This window comes from Hydra viridissima, unplaced genomic scaffold, assembly GCF_058129835.1.
Source record: "Hydra viridissima isolate aposymbiotic clone 2 unplaced genomic scaffold, HvirCarnegie_v1 scaffold_1, whole genome shotgun sequence".
Taxonomy (NCBI): domain Eukaryota; kingdom Metazoa; phylum Cnidaria; class Hydrozoa; order Anthoathecata; family Hydridae; genus Hydra; species Hydra viridissima.
In genome coordinates, this window is record NW_028324300.1 from 27,549,057 (window position 1) to 27,556,712 (window position 7,656).

Below are 7,656 nucleotides of genomic sequence, written 5' to 3' on the forward strand. Positions count from 1 at the left end.
ATTGGTTATTTATTGGTATATATATTTATTGGTATATACATATATTTATTGGTTCTAAGCGTTTTTACTTGCTAAAGCTACTTAAAATATTTTTATATTGGGATAAGTGCGCTTTTTTTTTTTTTTGAAGAAGAAGAAGAATTTCCACGCATTTTGAAAGTTAGCTGCGGTTTTTCTGATGTGTAAACCATGTCAATTTTGCGAAGAGTATTGCTTAAATTTAAAAAAAGCTTTCTATTAAAAAAATATTTGGAAGTTGACAAAGCCTGATATATGTAAGGTTATGTTAAGCACATGGTGGATCAGACTGATAGCAGGGCTAGTAAACCTAACTTTAACGCAGTTTAAAAGAAAATCTTTAACTATATTTTATTTTAGAAAGAAAATGTTTTACTACCCTTATGTTTATCTATAAATTTTTATTTCTTAAGCTCAAATAAGTTATTATCTACTGATTTGTTAGAGTCAAAGGTTATGTAGCCTAAGCTTGAGGTAATGAAAAGTGAAAAAATAAAAATATTAGGATAAGTATACACCAGGGTCAACCTTCAGCCTTTTTGTATTACAGGCGAGTGATACCCTTAAGAAGTCAGATGACTTATTTAGGCTCCTGCAAAATCAGATTCTTCTTTTTACAACTACAAGCGATTTTTCAGCATGATTTTATTAGACATTTGTGATACTAAATATTGTTTTACAATGGTTGACATTGAAGCTTATGGAAGGGATAATGATGCTGCCATTTTCAATGCAAGCACATTTGGCAGAGCATTTGATAAGGGAAATTTTCATTTACCAGAAATGTCTGAAATCAATCCTAAAGTTCCACCAGTCCTTGTTAGAGATGCTTTTTATTTGCACTTAAGCCATGGTTAATGAAACCATACCCAGTTAAAAACCTTACCGTTAAGCAAAGAGTTTTTAATTATCGCCTATCAAGAGCACGGAGAACAGTTGAAAATATCTTTGGAATTTTAGCTTCAAGGTGGAGAATTTACAAATCTCCAATTAAAGCAAAACCATCAAAAGTGGAAAACATAATAAAGGCTACTGTTTGTCTTCACAACTATTTGCGTTTAACAGACGGAGCACATTCTATCCCTACTGGTTTTGTTGATAGTGAAAGTAAATAAGGAATTGTTATTTAAGGAGATTGGAAAAATGATTTACAAGATCAAGCATGTTTGCTTAATTTCTCGAAATCAAAAAGTAATAGATCTGTTTTTGATGCAATTGCAATGAGAAATACTTTTAAAGATTATTTTAATTCATTTAAAGGAAGTCTTTCGTGGCAATTGGACTATGTTCAATCATGTGGCCACAATCCAGTTAATAACTAGAGTATATGTAATATACCTAAACAAACCTTCTTTCAAATGACAATATGTTATATTTAAAAAAGCAACACTTTTTTATTTTTTTAAATTTTAGATATGCCCCAATAGTTACTTAAAAGTTAATAAGAGACGTATTTTATACTTCCATGATTTTATTTAAAATGTGTAGTTTTTCACATCAATTGGTTAAACAAAATAGTTTGCTAGACTGTAATATTTACATTATTTATTCACATTAATAGCTTAAACAGAGAGGCTAGATTGTTTCACCTTTATCTGGAAACTCTAATTTGAGAAGAATTGCTTGTATTTACTTAAGTCAAAGCTTTGGAGTAGTTGTTTAATTGCTTTAGCTGTGGAATTAATCATTTCATAAATAAATAATCTTCATCCTGCTCTTCTTCAGTCGGATTTTCAATATTGGAGTTAATTATTTCTAATGTTTTCACTAAAGTTTTGTCAAGTAAATCATCAGAATCTAACTTTTTTTCTTTTTCTTTTAGTTTTATTATTTGTATGAATTGTCGATTCACTGACTCTACGATAGGGTTGGGAATCCCGGGATCCCGGGATCCCGAAATCCAGGGATTCCGCGGTTTTTAACAATCCCGAAATCCCGGGATTCAGCATTTAATCCTGGGATTTTTTTTGAAATCGTTTTCAGTTGAACATTTTTAAATTAAATTATTTTTTTCGTTCGATTGCATTAAAATTTGAACTTAACAATTTCGAAATTCTTGCAGTTATGTTTTTGAATAATTGGATTAAAGTTGTTATAACAATTGAAATTGGATTGCAATTACATTCTTAAAAATTTTTGGTGCTTAGTCGCATTTATTCAAGTTTCTGACAATTTTTATCTCGAATAGACGTTATCTGTTTGTGACTATTTTATAGTACAAGTTTTAACAAAAAATAAAATTGCTGGTTTTTTGAACAGTAAATTTTCTAAAATTATAATGGCTTCGTACATGGAATATGACAAAAAAAGTAATTCTGCTGTTTGGAAACATTTTTTAAGAGAAGAAAAAGGGCAAACAGCAATGTGTAAGTCTACTGACTGCAAAAAAATTTTAAAAATTGGGGGTGGTTCAACGAAAGGTCCCCATACGCACTTACTTTCCGTCCATAAAATTAACCTCACACCAACTACTATTTCAGTAAACACATGAGATGAACCACCAATAAAAAAAAAACAAAACGTTAACCAATTATTTTCCGATATTGGAGCGAGAAGAAAAATCACTTCCTGCTAAACTTGCACGATTAACAGCCATTGATGGGATTTCGTTCAACGTGATATGCCGTTCTAGTGATATACGTGCAGGTCTTATAGCTACAGGATTCAAAAGTTTACCCACAACAGTAAACACTGTGCGTAAAATGGTTGTAGATTACAGCAAAAAAATAAGGAGTTTTTTTATTACTGAAATAGCTAGCAAAAAAAAACCTGAATTCGGTGTAGGAGAAAGATTTTCTTTATCTTTTGATGAATGGACATCACTGCGTAACCGTTGCTACATGAATATTAATTTACATGCACGAAATTGTCAGTTCTGGAGCTTAGGCTTAATTCGTATAACGGGATCAATGTCTGCAGATAAGTGTATTGAGCTATTAGAACAAAAGCTTGCACAACATGGACTTGATTTAAGAAAAGATATTGTTGGTATTATGCCTGACGGAGCAAGTGTGATGAAAAAAGTTGGGAGAATATTACCTGTATAACAACAGTTATGTTTTGCCCATGGTGTGCAACTGGCCGTTATTGAAGTACTATATCAAAAGCAGAATATAGAAAGAGAAATAGATCAGCAAGACGAAGACGAACAATCAGATATAGAAGACGATTTTTCAGAGAGTAACTCTTGCGAGGATGATGATTTTTCTGACAACGATAAACTGGTTGATCTTGATGCTAGTCATAATTGGCATCGAGGAAACCAATTTGATGTTACTGAGGTAAATTGTGGTCCAGTGATCAAAAAGGTACGAAAAGTATAAGTAATGTTCAGACGATCACCAAAAAAAAAACGATATCTTGCAGAAGTATGTTGCGGCTGAATTTGGGAAACAAATAGCTCTAATTAAAGACTGCAAGAAAAGATGGAACAGTCTTTTGTCAATACTTCAACGCGTCTATTTATTAAAAAATTGTATACAAAAGGCATTAATAGACATAAGTCTACCGGAAGGTGAATCTTTGGCTTTATCTAATATTGAGCTTAAAGCTGTATCTGCTATCATTAATGCGCTACTTCCAGTAAAAGCAACAGTTGAGGCCCTTTGCCGTCGGGATGCTAATTTGTTTACAGCCGATGTTGCCATAACTTTTATGTTAAAAAAACTTAAAGATGCTAACAACGTTATAAATCAAAAGTTGCATTCATCTCTCGTTCTTCGAATGCAACAAAGGCGTACCGATGCAAGTGGGATCCTTCAGTATCTGCACAATGGTAGAACCAACATTCAGTGCGAATCTGAAATAGAGATAATAACAGTTCCGACTTCAATAAAATGTCGCAAATTAATAGTTGAGTTACTTGAAAGACTAGACGCTACAAATCCAGCTACATCATTAACAGCTAATGAGTCTGAATCAGAAGTTGAACTTTCTGTTTCAAATGAGGCACTACTCGAAATTGTTTCTGATTCTTCTGACTCTTCATCTAAATCTATTTCTTTTGCTCTTAAAAACAGCAAAAGAATCACAGACGAACTTAATAAAGCTATAAAAAAAGCACATTTGCCCAGCATACCAACTCTATGTGAGACGTTATCGATGAAAATTCAAAAAGAAATGGTGTTGTTTGAAAATGGAGGAACACGTGGTGATTTTTTGCAAAGAGCGTATGATTTTTTAATGACTATTAAGCCTACCAGTGTGGAATCAGAACGTGCTTTTTCTGTGGCTGGACTTTTTGCAACAAAAATAAGAAGTCGTCCGGGGTATGAAACTTTGGATGTGCTCTACTTCCTCAAAACGTATTTTAAGAATAATAAAAAATAATTACATACGTATATTATATCTACAAAAACAACGTCTTTATAATTTAATAATTAAGTATGTATAATATTATCAAACCAAAGAATTTCCTTGAAATTTGTAAGTTTTTTCTAAACATACTTTAAATGTCTTATTAATTTCCTTAAAATTTTTCTAAAATAATATGTTAAAATCTTTCAAAAACAGGTATTTCCAAATCCCGGGATTAATCCCGTGATCCCGGGAATAGGTAAATGTAATCCCGAAATCCCGGGATTTTAAATATAGCACGGGATTACAAACCCTACTCTACGAAGGTAAACAAATATTCGATGTTGTTTTACGATGTTCTATAAAAGTATTTAGCCTATCGAGATGAAGAAACTGAGGTGGGACTGAATTCTTTCCAGAACCTGATGGGATATTTCTTTCAGCCACCTTCCATAATTACTTCGAATGCTTTTATATTTTTCTTCCGCTTGATTAGCAGATAAGTTTGACAGACAACCAATATCTTCCCATGCATTTTTCTTTTTCCATTTGTCTTTAAGTTCCTAATCAAACTTATTATGAAAAACTGGAAATTTTTGAACTTCGTTCATAAAATCTGCCTTAGAGATTTTTTCTAACACACCAGATGGAGGAGCCGCCGCCATGCTTTGTAAAAAATAGCGATGTTTTGTAAACTTTATTGTTGCACAACAGTTCTTGTGTGATTTTCAATAAAAAAAAAAAACAAGCTGCGCGTTTTGCACAAAAAACAAAATACTGTTGAAGAAATACATTTTTTTTAAAACTCACAACCGAAGTTGTACATCATAAAGTTTGTTGTACAACCGACGTTAAGTTGTGCAACTTTCACTAGAAAATGTTTCCATTAAAAAACAAAGTTGTTGTACAACTGTTGTACGACATTCATACAACTATTGGAAACCAAGCTTAAGATTTCAAGTTAGTATCAATGCCTGCCAACTCGGCTAAAAATCCTTACATTTAAGTGTAATTGTCTGAACATTGGATTACGGGATGTCTTGCGGGATCATTTTCTAAACATGAGTATTTTATGAAACACAGAGATTATCACTTTACTAAAAATTAAAGTAGACATCATGACAAAATTGAAACGGAATTGTGGCCTTGTTTTAATGAAATCTCTTTAAAGAAATTTCTTGATTTTGACAAAAACAGTGACATCATCGGAGTTCTAATCTAATGGCAAACCAGTGAATCAAATTCTGTATTGATGATCCGTGGGTTATCAACAAAATAGAAACATCTAATTGCTTATTTTATAGTAATAATTCCATGTGTTCAATCAATTTAGCTGGAATAGAAAAAAATTTAGTACTGAAGTTGCTACTGCTTTGAATGTATATGCTTCTGTCAAACTTGAGAGTTTGGATTAAGGGGTGGCATTTTTGTGGTGCTCATAGTCAAAAAAGTATATCCAGCCATTGGGGTTTAGATGTCACTACTTTAATATTATTTGTCTCACAAACCAATTGCTTTATAAGGATTTCTTTTATGTTTGCACAGCTCAGTTTAATCAGGAGTGTGTAGAGAATTTTTTTGCATTAATACGAAGTAAAGGAGGTTGGAGTGGCAGACCAAAAGCAATGCAATTCAAATCAGCTTATCGAAATGTGTTAGTACTCCTTTCAATAGAACAATCTAATTCTATGAGTAATTGTCTCCCAGAGTCAGGCTTCTCTGTTGCAGTTACAATTGACTCGATTACCAACAGTATTTAAGAACAAAATCTTTACAAATGAGCAAGTGATTTTCAAACAGCCATCTGCGTTATTAAAAAAAAAAAAAATTAGAACCTTGCATATTACCAAATGTTTTAAGTGATTTAGTTTTTTCACACTCAGCTAAAGAAGTTTTGAAATCAATTGCTGATTATTTGATAGGGAAAGTTCAAGTTTTCACGAAAATGTACACTGTTTTTCAAACACAAATGGAAATTTTATAAACTAAATGAAATATACAATAAATTATTGAAATGATAAAAAGTGATTGTAATTTTGCATATTTTTATAATGAACATGTTGACCAAGTCTTTCACTTGAAAGAAAGTCTAATTAGAAACTTTGTTTATATATTGAGAATATCTTATTTTATAAGGTTTTATACTCGAAATATGGCACCACGAAACAAGACATGTAAAAAAAGTTGGCTGGTAGTATCCATGCTTAACTTTATTTTAAGTTATTTTTCAAAAAAACAAATTTCTTAAAAAAAAAGTTGTTTTTTTTCTCTCAGTATCATCAGCTAGTTATTTAGTATCTAATCTTATTTAGTATCTAAATAGGGAATATATTTATAAATTACTAAGAAAAAAAAAAAGTGATAATATCTGATTTAAAAAATTTATGCAAAAGCTATTACAGTTATCTTTTTATATCATTACAAAAGTATATTAAAGTATGATTAATGCTAAAGTTAATAAATTTCATTAAGTAGCGTTTTATTTACATTATTTAATCCAGAAGACATCCCAAAATGCTTTGCGCCTAAATTTATACTATTTTATCGGGAGTTGGCAGGCATTGGTTAATATAAATCATTGTTCAAAACTTGATTCTAAGAATTTCGCAATATATTTTTTAAATATTTATTTGTTAAAACAAGATGCCGTTTAGTTTTAAATATATATATTTAAAAATTCATTTTAAAATGAACTTTTGTCAGTTTAAATTAAACGGCTACCGGCATTTAAATCTTTAAAAACTTGTATGTATGTATGTATGTATGTATGTATGTATGTATGTATGTATGTATGTATGTATGTATGTATGTATGTATGTATGTATGTATGTATGTATGTATGTATGTATGTATGTATGTATGTATGTATGTATGTATGTATGTATGTATGTATGTATGTATGTATGTATGTATGTATGTATGTATGTATGTATGTATGTATGTATGTATGTATGTATGTATGTATGTATGTATGTATGTATGTATGTATGTATGTATGTATGTATGCATGTATGCATGTATGCATGTATGCATGTATGCATGTATGCATGTATGCATGTATGCATGTATGCATGTATGCATGTATGCATGTATGCATGTATGCATGTATGCATGTATGCATGTATGCATGTATGTATGTATGTATGTATGTATGTATGTATGTATGTATGTATGTATGTATGTATGTATGTATGTATGTATGTATGTATGTATGTATGTATGTATGTATGTTATGTATGTAGGTACGTATGAACACCTAAGTGTATTTTGTGATTGTTAAATTAGAACTTATACCAAAATTACTGTTCTTCCAATAACCGAATTATATTTGTTTACATACAC

General features: G+C 30.9%; 1 pseudogene; it reads left to right on the forward strand.

Moving 5' to 3' along the window:
* Positions 1 to 657: 657 nt before the first annotated feature.
* LOC149894255 (uncharacterized) lies at positions 658 to 1,340 on the forward strand (annotated as a pseudogene).
* The last annotated feature ends 6,316 nt before the right edge of the window (positions 1,341 to 7,656 follow it).